This window comes from Pinus tabuliformis, chromosome 1_2 (genome assembly GCF_031772625.1).
Source record: "Pinus tabuliformis cultivar Carrire ecotype Pingquan chromosome 1_2, CPIR1, whole genome shotgun sequence".
Taxonomy (NCBI): domain Eukaryota; kingdom Viridiplantae; phylum Streptophyta; class Pinopsida; order Pinales; family Pinaceae; genus Pinus; species Pinus tabuliformis.
Window position 1 is genome coordinate 47,878,083 of NC_142298.1, and position 14,242 is coordinate 47,892,324.

The following is a 14,242-nucleotide window of genomic DNA, read 5'->3' on the forward strand; positions in this document are numbered from 1 at the left end:
ACTTAACATACGTGCAGACAATCTCCCTGAATGCGATTTTTGGTGTATCACAGTATACAAGGTGACTGATTCGGTTACCTATGGATGGATAGAAATCTAATGTAGTTCTCCCAAATATACCTGAAAGTACGTGGAGGGCCAATCCGTGTTAGTGTTGTCTAATGCGAAACCGCACAATGAGAGCATTCCCTTATACTTTTCATACTATAACACTGCCCAATATACCCGAAAGTACGTGGACGAGCTACGATATACTTAGGGACGTGGAATGAGGTATCACACTCGGAATGTATCACAAACCATTAGCGACAGCTGCTATGTTTAACAACGTCGGAACACGTCTCTAGCCTAGACCTCTAAATGTTATGCGTTAAGTTACAATGCTCCATTAGGTTAATTGAGATAAATTTTAGTTGATCTTGTTTAAAAGTTTGCCTTTCAGGTTCACCGCATGATGTTTCTGAAACTCCTATAATGAAACTAAGATGAGAAACATTCTTTTCATTTGATTTAAACAATGAAAACCGTAACTAAAAGGGATAGAGAAATCAAAATCCTTAAACAAAAAGCATAGATCACATCTAATGCAACTTTCCTTATACCATTCCTACAAGCACACACAAACTTCTAAATGGATTATGCATGTTTTTCTTTTCATTCCTTTAATGTTTAGATGAACATAAAGAAACTAAATGCACAAACAATCAATCAATGCTTTTCACAAGAAACAAAGACTTTACGACCGTTTCTTTTTCAAAGAAATGAAGACTTTATGACAATTCTTTTTCAAAAAAGTAAAGGCTAATAAATGTAAACTAACTTTGGGATTGATTTGACAATGATAAAGAAAACATAAAGAAACATTGAACAAACAAAGCCAAAGTGGGCATGGAAAAGAAATACTAGTTTGGACTTCAGGGACAAAGAAACATTGACCATTCAACAAACAAGATCAGAAGCAACTTTGGAAAAAATCAAGCAAAAGATGGGTTTTTTGGCTTGACAGGGACCACCGCAGCCCTGAGTGGGAGACAGTACGTTGTAGAGCATTCTCTCTAAGCCAAGGGTGCTTTGCAGCGCACTGTGTCAAGACCAACACTGTGCTGATGTCAGAGAACACAATCAACAAACATTTAAGCAAACTTTTTTGACCAAAAAAACTTCAAAATTACTGAAACAAGATCAATGAAGTCAAGTAAAGTCTACTAGGATGTAATACGATAAGGGTAAACTACCAGGAACGATGGTCGTTCCCCAGTGGAGTCACCAATTTGGTATACGAAATTTATACCTATGGATAAGTACATCTTCCCTAAGTGGGTAGTTATACTTAGAACAATAGAAGTAAATATGTTTAACCTTTTTCCACAATAGAAAGATAAGATAAAGGAACCTACTTATGATCCTTTGCTTCCTTTGATCTCCTTTGAATTTCTATCGTCATTCCCGCTGAAACTGAATTAGCTTAATTGGTACCTGCCAACATAAAAAGAATATGACAACAATCAAAGCATATGATCTATCTACTGTAAACAAATGGAATCGACGACATTTGAACATATATTCACCATAGGTATAGAAAAAAGTATTGGAAAAGGAACAAACAACTTTATTGAATGATAGAAGGAGAAATTACACCCAATGTGGTTCGATCCCATGTCACTCATCCAGCTTATTCCAAACCCTCATCACACCAATAGAAAATTAATCTAGTAGCATAACATTACTTGACAATGATTTCAAGTCTCAAACCAACAATATTTCTCTATAATATCCAAGTTCCAGCCCCCTGATCACTATGACGAGTGGTCAATTTATAGGGAAATGCAAGTGGTTTTGTCATAAATAGGGTATTGAATGGTTTCCATAATTGGATAGTTAGTTTCCATGGAGAAAGGGATGAGAGGATAGAGGGTTGAATGATCCATAACCTATCCAAAATCGAGCTCATAGGATGAGATAAGAGTTTGGCATCCTTCTAGAATGCTCTAGAATCAAGGAATATTCCTAGAATCCTATGTCAATTTCGCTCATTCTTTCCCAGCGCAAGCTAAAGTGGGCCTAAGTGCTCTGTAATGCAGGTCTGAATGGGCCTACCTGCTATGCAGAGAAGTTCCCCCTAAACAAGGTGCCTTGGTGTCCCAAAGAGGCATTTTAGTAGGGTTTAAAACTAGGAAACTTTCATGGATGAAAACATTCAATATGATGACTTGTCTAGGGCATGTAGCAACTGAATTAGGATTTGATAAGCCCGATTTTTACTGATTTGATTTTCGGGAGTGATGTGCCCAAATAGAACTGTAACACATACTACCATACCTATACCATGAAGTATTCAAAGTCCCTTCTCTCTAATATGTCTAAGCCTTTGGTGCCATAACATGTTCTTTTCTCTAGAGGCCACTAGATTTTTTGCTCCACTTTCAGGAACCACAGAGTTGTTGCACCCATCAATAACAATACTACCTAGAAGCTTATATAGAGTTCCAATCAAAACTCCCCAAATCAATATCAATGCTCCCCGAACCATCTTGCAGGTATCCTTCTCGAACATTAATTTTACACTTGAATCATCCATCTTGCTTACATAAATAAGATTTTTGGCCAATGCAAGAATATGCAGAACGCTTGGAAGTGTTCTACTCCTTCCCCCTTGCAACTTCATCTTGAATTTTCTTCGTCTGATGATTCTAGCCTTCCTATAATCCCCTAAGAAGACATCACCACCATCATATTTATCATACTCGCAAAACCACTCCCTATGGGGAGTGATGTGAAATAATGCATTTGAGTCAATCAACCATGCCTCATGATCTACATGTGTACTTGAAGAATAAGCCAAGTACACATCACCACCTTCATTTCAAGTGTTTTTCACCTCTGCAGAAGGAGCATCATTAAATCCATTTCCTTTCTCAGGAGCTTTAGATCTATATTCCTTTTTGAAGTGCCCTCGATTTCTGCATTTCCAAAACACCTTCATGGGTTTTCTTAGAGATGTAGATCTTCCTCTAGATTTAGATCTCCCACTCGAGAACTTATTCTTGTTTCTGTTCTAGGACCATCCTCATACAAACATGACATCTCCATTCTGGCCCTCCATATTTTTCCGTATCATCTCCTCCAACAACATGGATGAGACTATTTCATCAAACTTCAAGGTAGTTGTATTGATACGTATTTTAACAACCAAATTATCCCATGAATCTGGTGGAGAACACATCAAACTGATGCACTTATCTTCAAATGAAATTTTAATATCAACACATAACAATTGACTTACAACATTATTAAATCTGTTTAGATGCTATATTGCCGAGTCTCCATCCTTCATTCTCAGGTTTTACATCTTTTTCCATAGGAACAATTTGTCCACCAAAGACTTAGATTTGTACAAAGTTCCTAACATGTCCCACAAATACTTCATCGTAGCTTCCCCCGATACATTCAATATTACTAAATCTGAGATACACAACTGTATTGTGCTATTTTGTTTCTAATTAAACTTCCCCCAGTATTCATCAGACATTTCTGTTGGTTTAGTACCTGGATCTACCATGAGCCACTGATCTCTATCCACCAACAGATCCTCTATCTTGAGTTTCCACAACTCAAAAATTTGACCATTAGATTTCTCAATCTTTATCTTTCCACTGCTTGCCATCTTCTTTCACCACAAGAATCCATGCCGCAAATATCCCATTGAAAAGGGTCTACCATGGGCCCAAGCAAAACCACTCGGTAGTAAAGGAATCCCCTTGAAGCTGAAACGACTTTGATACCAAGTGTAGGTTTTAACCTTGTACAAAAATTACCTGCATACCAATTCTAAAAAGAGAAAATAAACAATGGTGAGAGCATAAAACATAAAATATATATACACAGAGATTTTCCCCTCGATCCCAAAACCAAGACTACCAGATTAATTTTTCACCATATTCCTTTCAATGTTACAATACATATATATACATGCCAAAGCATCCATAAACCCCAATCCATTAACCCTGGATTAGAACATAATCATAGTTCCCTTGACAGATCTTCAAAATACCATGGGCCGAAAACCATGTGCGAAATCCATGCACAAAACCATAGGTAGGTCCAGCCACCTAATATAGGGTCCCAAAAAAAATCCTCAGGTGTTGCCCCGAACCCCATGTAGGGTGGCTACTGCCCCCTGCAAACTCCTTGACAAGGGGGGCTGCCGCCCCCTTGTTACCCTCCTGCTACACCTTGCACAACAAAGGGGGAGTTGGCCACCCCTCCATAACCCCCAGACTAGTCATGGAAATAATATAACACACACACATCACAAAATTTGTCGACATCGCAACTTTGCAACTTCTCTGCCTTTGTGCTCAATGAAACACAATCCTCCACATTTAGCATGTAGGGTTTCTTCACATGAACCCCAATATTCTTCACCTGTCTCATGGCAATGTTTCTTAGGAATTCCTTTCCTTTGTTGAATATAACATTGTGTCCACGGTCTTCCAAAATTGTAATGGAGACAAGATTCTTCTTTATACCTAGAACAAACATCACATCCTTGATCCTGAGAGGGGAGCTTGACTCCCTCTTAAAGGTGACTATACCAATCCTAGTTTTGTTGTATCGTTCATCACCTCCCATATAGATGTGCATTTGGATATCCTTCTCCTCCAAATCACTGAAAAAATCTTTGATCCCCATCATATGGAATGAGGCACCATCGTCGTGATATCACATGCTTCCCATCACTGTGCTGGCCATGCATGCAATGAGAGTAAAATCAAGCTCAAACTGTGAAGGCAAAGCTTCACCTGCTTCTCCTCCTGTGGTCTTATTTCTTGCCTTCTTGTGTGGACACTTCATGGCATAATGCATGAATTCATGACAGTGAAAGCACTTGATTATGGACAAGTATTTCTTCTTGCCCCTGTGACTAGATTCTGCTTTGGATTCAGATTTCTTCCCTTCCCCTTTCTTTTAATTTCTGGCCAAGGCATAGTTCTCCTCATCCTCGCCCTTGGATGAAGTCCTATCTCTAGTATTTCACCTTATTTCCTCCTATACCAAATTAGACCACAAGTGTTCCCAATTTGGTAGTTTCTCCCTCTCGTTCACCGAATCTTGGTAGCTATGCCAGCTCTTGGGAAGGCTTAGAAGGGCTAATCTCACCAAATCATTCTCTGCTACAGTAACATCAACTTTACCAAGTTCATCAAAACACTATGTGAACTTGCACAGGTATCATGGAATGGTCTCGTTCCTCTGCATCTTGATATTTCGATGTTTGTCCTTGAGTCCCAATTTCGTGTGGTCGCTACTATTTTGGAATCAAAATTTGTTAGTGCTTTCCACATTGCATACAAAGTCTCTTTCCTATGGATATTTGAGACAATATGGTCTCGTACTCCCTCCAATATGATCCTCCTGGCCTTGGATACACATTTCTCCCATTCTGCTAGATCCTTTGCATCAGATATTGCCGGTATCCGAATATCATTATCAATGAATTCCTTCAACCCATTATCCTCCAGTACTGCCTCCACGCGGTCCTTCCATGAAACACAATTTGAGCTTCCCTCAAGGGCATACTGTTACATGTAATTTTTTCACATTCGGCAAATGACCATCAGTTTGGATCTTTCACTATCCACAAATGTGTCCCAAGAGCTTTCCCCTACAAAGTTAGAATCTAAATCATCCCAAAGAAAGTGGAATTCCTGGATCCCATGATACAAAAAACCTGTTCTTGGCTACCTATGTAGTTCCCTTGTCCATTTTTGTGCATACACAGAGAAGACCATTATAAGTTGAACATAAGTACGCATTCTCTTACATTATGAACTACGAACATGACTTAACGAATGTAAAAATAAAAAGTAAATTCTAGAATCATTGTTGGTAGCATCTATCCCAACTAACAAGAAAATCCCCTTCATTTCTAGATCCCCTATCCCACTATTAGTGGATCTCAGCCCTTGGAGAATAGACAAAAAACTTCCCATTCTTGGCCTATAAAGCTACTATAGGTCTGAGGATTGGGAGAGAACTGTTGGAAGTAGGCTTATGCCATTGGAATAAGGTTGGAAGGCTATTCATTCAAGGAGAGGGTTGGAGATTGTGGAAGGTGTTATCACTCCTCCGTATCTCCAAGGTTGAGGAAGAGTCCAGCTAAGGTAACCACAGACCAATATTTTGAATTGGTAGCTAGCCCTACCAAGCCAGAGAGGGCTCTCTCCAAATAATCATAGCCAAGAGGGCTGGATAGATTAGGGTGTTAGGTTATATAGAGTAGCTCAGGGGGTTGTTTGATTTGATTTTTGATTACGGTAGTCACTAGATGAGTGAATTAGGTCAGAGAGTGAACTAGGTCAGGGAAAAAGAGAATCAGAATTGCAGACATCTGATGGGGAAAGGTAGGAAAGTTACTTTAACACTTGGTAGTATAGTGATGAGATGGTTTAGACTAGTGAGGTGCTAAAAAGAGCATGAGGATCATGAATTCTTTTTAAACTGAAGAAATGAAACAATCTATGATGATTTTCCCAAAACAGAGCATACAAGATGAATTCTTCTTATCACACCTTGAAAATCAAACATATTTAGAGTGAAATGAATCATGAAGGGTAAAAAACATTCATACATATGTGACTAAAGAAAAAAAAATGTCAAAATACCATGCCACAGGAATCCCACCAAAATAGCTGCAACTCATCCAATATATTCCATGCCAAAGTCTGAAACACTAGTACAACATCCAATAGAGTCCAACCTATAGAATGACTGAGAAATTACATAATATAGGCCTCAAACCAACTCATCCTAGCCTCAGGGGTTGAATCCATGAGAGGAGGAGCAGTTGCAACAAAAACTAAACTGATAGCTAGAGTGTAGTGTGGTCAAAGTGACTCATCCCTAACTTAAGCAATCTGATTCATTACAAGCCATGTGAGGTCATTTACCTAATGTATTTACCCTATGTAACAATAAAAATATAATAATTACATTATCCTTATCAATTACATTAGTAAAACACTAATTTCCCATAGGTAAAATTCAAATTGGAGAGAAACAGTGAAAATATGAGCTGACTGTCAAACACGTAGCGCCAGTGTCAAACGTGCAACACCATCTTCAAGTTGACTTTTACCTATCTTTCTGATGTCCAAATCTAGCCTAGCATATCTCATTGGAACGCTTATCCTGTCTAGTTTCCAAACCTACCCTTGGTTTTCAAAATGGGCTTGATTTGCCACTCCAAAATTCCATTCTCACAAGACTACTCAAACGCGCAGCGCCTGGTCCATAAATGAGGCAGAAACATGATTTTTAGGTGGTTTTTTTTCCTATTTCAGCCACCATTTTTTCTTTGCAGGGATGGAAACATGGTTTTCTTGGATGTCTTGGTCCTTCTCAATCCAATGGTAGTGGCCATTCCTCCAAAAAGTGCCTCCAAAAAGTGCGCAGCACCTAAGGCACTGCGCATTTGACGAAGCCGTTGATATAAAAATTGCCTTAAAAAGACAGGAAAATCAAGATGACAAAAATTGAGTAAAGGGTCTTCAAAATTGTTCAAGAAGATGAAGTCTAAGGTGGCTAGGCATGGAGTGAAGCCTCTACAGGTATATCAAGCTTCTTCTTCTCCTCATGGTGAGTTAGAGCTTCAATTCTTTCCCTAGCAACTTTGAGCTTTGCCCTTGCTATTTGGTTTCTTCGGAAATAATACTTCGCCATATTTATTTAAATGTCAGTGTCTCTTTTGGCCTTGTCTAAGAGGCTTTCAAGATGGGTGTTCACCCTCTCAAGACAATGCTCTTGGTTCTCATTTATCATTTTGGCAAATTGATCATTTAGGGTGAGCTCATTAGCTAGTTCAGCCTCTAGTCCTTGGCCTTCTTTTTGGCACCTGTTCCTCCGGCTGGTCACTATATTCTCCATATGCTTCACTGAGTGAGGCCTTAGAATTTTTAGCCTCCCTCTTTGCCTTGATGAGCTGAATCTTCATGAGCTCATGTTTGGTCTCTAACTACTTGTTTTCCTGCTCATAGTATGTGATGATATATTTTTCCCTCTGCAAATTAACCTGGAGTTATCCTATGAGTGCATTCTTCTCTTTGATGACAATGGCTGTGATTTCACTGTCATCATTTTCACTTATGTCAACTAAATGAAAATCTTTCTTTGTCTCATGGAGGTCCTCTTCCTGTTGATGGATCTCTGCCTTTGTCACATTTTCCTTGCCCTTCTGTACCTGCTTTGTTGATGAAGAAGGCAAGGCCCCTCCCACAATCTGTGTGGCAAACACTTGCCTCTTCCCTCTCTGATAAGTATGTGCCAAAGTACCCAAACCAACCCCTTTAGGTTTGCTGACCTCACAATGTTCAATGTGCTCTTGCTCTCTGCCTTCATCTTTGCTAGGTGAATGAATAGGCTCATGAAATGGTGATGATGGAGGTGATGGTGAGGCTGATTGGAGCATTACTGGACAAACGTGCAGCACCAATGCAGAGTGTGCAACACCTCAGGAAAACGTACAGCACCTTCAGGAAAATGCGCAACACCTTAAGGAAATGCGCAGCGCTAGAAAAGAACGCACAATGCGAGAAGGAAATGCGTAGCGCCTGCCCTGTTTCTGCTGGTTTCACCCAGAACTGTTAAAAGGCTCTCTTGGGGTTTGATCAATGAGTGATAGGAGGAAAATGAAGCTAAGTTTGAACCCAAGAAGTCCTTTATAGGTGAGTGAATTTGATCTTTTGCTTTCAAACCCACTTTCTAATGTTTCATTTGACCTCTTTTCTAATTTGCTTTCTGACCTTTTTCTTTGTAGGTGGATGATGCTGAAGTTTTGGAAATCTTCACTTTTGATTTTTGTTTGGATGATATTGGAAATGGAGTTTGAGTAAATAGCTAAAAATAGTGACTTATTACATATGATAAACATAAAATTACATAAATAAATAAAAATTATTACATCTCTCTTTTGAAATAAAAATTACAAAATGGAATGAATTTCTTGCTTAAAATCAAAATTGGAATTTTGGCAACTATGGTTACATGCTTGTAAACCCTTATTTAACTGAAAAGGGGATATGACTTGCTTCTCTCTCATACTTTGCTAGCCTTATTCAGTGAAATGGTGTTTGATTGGGCCTTGGAAAATGAAACCTAGTGACCAAATGGGACCTTGAATGATTGAACTCGAGGTGGACTTGACTGACACAAAACAAGATGAAATGAGCTTTTATAGTCAATGTATGTTCAACAAGACACATGAAGGTGGGCCAACATATCTAAATTTTTTAGAAGGGATGGGGTTTCAACTTGGGCTACCATCAGTGAGTAAATTTTTACATGATGACCTAGGTGGAATGATAAAAATTTCAACATGGGACACTAATATGATATAAAAGAGGAGTTTTGATCACTGATGGTAGTATGCAAATACTGACTCTAACATCGGCCTTATTTGGGGATGGCAGCTCCTTGGAGGTGCCAAGAACACCGTAGACCAAGTGCCTAACCATATGGGCCAATACAGTCAAAAACTCAAACTGGAATGCATGAGTAAATGCTGAAAACTCAAATAACTCAAACTGACTCAAAACTAACTCTAAACTAACTCAAAACTGACTCAAATCTAACTTGAAATTGAACGAAAAAATGGCTCAAGACTCACTTAACTAAAACAAGTATTTACAAAGATTATTAATGGTAGTAGGCCATCGATATTTGAGGGCTTCAAATCGTGATGACAACCACCTGCCTACTGAAGAAATATTTACAATCATGTGAAGTGATCCTTCCAATGTAACCAATCTAGTAGATGGCTACTTACTGAAATTTTGCTCTCACTTTCCTCGAGCAGGCAAAATGATGCACAAGTAGGAAACTCACAATAACAATTGAAACCAAGGCTTATGCCAAGAAACCATACAACATTCATATTCTCCAATTCTTGCAAAAAATTGCTGAAGGGATCTTGAAAATCCTGAAGCATTACCTTGTCTTGAGATCTATTAGCAAAAATACAAGTACTCTCTTCATTCTGATATGAAAGAATAGTTGTTTGTTGATTGATAGGAAGGCATAGGGAAGTATAACCTTCTACTGTCTGAGTTTTGGTTGTAAATTCCTCGAGCATGAGAAATTCTGACTTGATTTCTGGCATACTGTCTCTCTCAGGCTAATATTCCTCAAATTCATAGACTAAGTCATTCTTAAACATAAAAAATTCTTCAAGATTATCAAACATGACAAACCTATCATCTTCATGAAAGAAAGAAATATATGTTAGCTGATCTATAAATCTAATTTCAAGACTATCCTCATTTAAACTTAGATTTTCATTTTCAAAAGTGGAAGAAGTTTCACTAACACCTTCTTGACTATGTGAACACTGAAAACCTGCATTAGCTTGGGCTGTAACATGACTTTTCAGGAGTTGATCTATCTCATCTTCAGACAGAGGAGATAGTACCTTTTGTTTTCTTTTTCTAAGACAATAATTGTCTTCTTTCCCTTCTAAAGATTCACAAGGATGCTGAATATGGTCTTGTGTATCAAAGTGACTAGCTTCTTCAGATTGTTCTTGAAACTCAAAACTGAAATTTCTATCATTTACCATAGAGTCATCCAAAGAAGATTTTTCACTTACTTGAACAAAGATCTCATCTTGTTTTTCATAAAGGGACTGGATTACCTCCTTCTGAAAACTTTGTTCTGATGGGGTGAGAACACTTTGGTCGATAACTTCGTTTTCTTCATTCAAGGTGATCTCAACCATAGATCTCTCCTTCGTGGGATCTAGAACAACATACTCTTCATCATCACAATCTAAATCTAGATATGGAATAGCCAGGTTGACCTTATCACAATCTGAAATTGGAACTTGATTTTCCTTCATACCATCTTCTGGTGCAAGTAGATCTAAAATAAGATCTTGTCTTCCATCATTTTCAACTATATAAAGATCTTTAGCCTACTATGAAATTTCCTAAGCATCTTGACAAGTATCCTCTAGGCTTTCTTTATGCTGCTGAAATGGATTTTCATACAGGGCTTCCATGATCTCATCATCCATGAATTCATCATCTCCATAAACATTCTCAAGATTTTCAATAAAACTATAAACATGTTTACAGTAGTTCTGAACTAATATTAAGGATGGACAAGATTCTTTATACCTTTCAAAGAACATGGTATGAAAATCCTTTAAACAATAAATACAAGAAGGTGGAAAACTTTCATACCAAGATTGGGCTTCACCTTCCAGAGCAGCCATGAATATCTTCATCAAACAGTCTTAAGGAAAATCAATCTTTAATATACGCACATGCATGCGAAATCTCACCAGATGAAGAGCAACATCATAACCTTTCACATCTTTGAACATATGAAAATTGCTTTTCCAATTTAACTTAAGCATTTTATTTGGGAAACCTGGAATGTGATCTCTTTTCATTGGAGCATACCTTCTTGCAACAAATTCCATCTTGAAATTTCTTCAAGCTAGTGATCTTAATGCAGTGGAGTCACCATGAAGTGTTGATTTTATGGATCTTTCAGTCAATGGAGTCACCAGGTGAATGGTACAGCCTACCTATGTGTCCAACTGTTGTTCACTATCAACAATTAGATATAAATCATTATTGTTCTTTCCCAGGGAAGATAGAGATTTCGATCCCTGACAGTAGAGCCAATATGCTATCACTCCTTCGGATCTCCAAGGCTGAGGAAGAGTCCAGCTAAGGTAACCACAGACCAATCTTTTGACTTCGTAGCTAGCCCTACCAAGCTGGAGAGGGCTCTCTCCAAAGAATCACAACCAAAAGGGCTAGATAGATTAGGGTTTTAGGCTATATATAGTAGCTTAGGGGGGTGTTTGATTTGGTTTTTTATTGGGGTAGTCACTGGATGAGTGAATTAGGTGAGGGAAAAAGAGAATCAGAATTGCAGACATCTAATGGGGCAAGGTAGGCAAGTTTCTTTAACACTTGGTAGTATAGTGATGAGATGGTTTAGAGTAGTGAGGTTATAAAAAGAGCATGAGGATCATGAATTCTTTTTAAACTGAAGAAATGAAACAATCTATGATGATTTTCCCAAAACGAAGCATACAAGATGAATTCTGCTTATCACACCTTGAAAATTAAACATATTTAGAGTGAAATGAATCATGAAGGGTAAAAACCATTCATACATATGTGACCAAAGAAAAAACAATGTCAAAATACCATGCCACAAGAATCCCATCAAAATAGCCGCAACTCATCCAATATATTCCATGTCAAAGTATGAAACAGTAGTACAACATCCAATTGAGTCCAACCTGTAGAATGACTAAGAAATTACATAATATAGACCTCAAACCAACTCATCCTAGCCTCAGGGGTCAAATCCATGAGAGGAGGAGCAGTTGCAACAAAAACTGAACTGATAGCTAGAGTGTAGGGTGGTCAAAGTGACTCATCCCTAACTTAAGCAAACTGATTCATTACAAGCCATGTGAGGCCATTTACCTAATGTATTTACCCTAGGTAACAGTAAAAATATAATAATTACATCATCCTTATCAATTACATCAGTAAAACACTAATTTCCCATAGGTAAAAATCAAATTGGAGAGAAACAGTGAAAATTTGGGCTGGCTGTCAAACGCGCAGCACCAGTGTAAAATGCACAATGCCATCTTCAAGCTGACATTTTTCTACCTTACTGATGTCCAAATCTAGCGCAAGATATCTCATTAGAACTCTTATCCTATCTAGTTTCCAAAATTGCCCCTAGTTTTGAAAATGGGCTTGATTTTCCCCTCCAACATTCCATTCTCCCAAGACTACTCAAACACACAGCGCCTGGTTCAGAAATGAGGCAGAAACATGTTTTTTAGGTGGTTGTTTGCCTATTTCACCCATGATTTTTGATTTCCAGGGTTGGAAACATGGTTTTCCTGGATGTCTTGGTCCTTCTGAATCCAATGGTGGTGGCCATTCCTCCAAAAAGTGCCTCCAAAAAGTGTGCAACGCCTAAGGCGCTGTGCATTTGACTAAACTGCTGATATAAAAATTGCCTTAAAAAGATAGGAAAAACAAGATGACAAAAATTGAGTCAAGGGTCTTCAAAATTGTTAAAGAATATGATGTGTGAGGTGGCTAGGCATGGAGTGAATCCTCTGCAAGAATATCAATCTTCTTCTTCTCCTCATGGTGAGTTAGGGCTTCAATTCTTGCACTAGCAGTGTTTAGCTTTGCCCTTGCTATTTGGTTTCTTCAGCAATAATACTTTGCCATGTTTCTTTGAATGTCAGTGTCTCTTTTGGCCTTGTCTAAGAGGATTTCAAGATGGGTGTTCACCCTCTCAAGCCAATGCTCCTGGTTCTCATTTATCATTTTGGCAAATTGCTCATTTAGGATGAGCTCATTAGCTAGTTCAACCTCTTTTGTTTTTCTAGCTCCAGTGCTCTCTTTAGGCCTCTAGTCCTTGGCCTTCTTTTTGGCACCTGCTCCTCCGGCTAGTCACTATATTCTCCTTGGACTTCTTTTTGGCACCTATTCTTCCGGCTAGTCACTATATTCTTCATATGCTTCATCAAGTGAGGCCTTAGCCTTTTTAGCCTCCCTCTTTTCATTGATGAGCTGAATCTCCATGAGCTCATGTTTGGTCTCTAACTACTTGTTTTCCTACTCATTGAATGCGATGATATATTTTTCCCTATGCAAATTGACTTGGAGTTCTCTTATGAGTGCATTCTTCTCTTTGATGAAAATGGTTGTTCTTTCACTGTCATCATTTTCACTTAGGTCAACTAAGTGAAAATCTTGCTTTGTCTCATGGAGGTCCTCCTCCTGCTGATGGATCTCTGCCTCTATCACCTTTTCCTTTCCCTTCTGTACCCGCTTTGTTGATGAAGAAGCAAAGGCTCCTCCCACAATCTATGGGGAAAACACTTGCCTTTTCCCTCTCTAATAGGTATGTGCCAAGTACCCAAACCAACCCTTGTAGGCTTGCTGACCTCACCATGTTCAATGTGCTCTTGCTCTCTACCTTCATCTCTTCTAGGTGAATGAATAGGCTCATGAAATGGTGATGATGGAGGTGATGGTGAGGCTGACTGGAGCGTTGCCGGACAAACGTGCAGTGCCAATGCAGAGTGCATAGTGCCTCAAGAAAACATGCAACACCTTAAGGGAACGTGTAGTGCCTTAAGGAAACGCGCAACTCCAGGTAAACATGTAGCGCTAGAAGGAAATGCGCA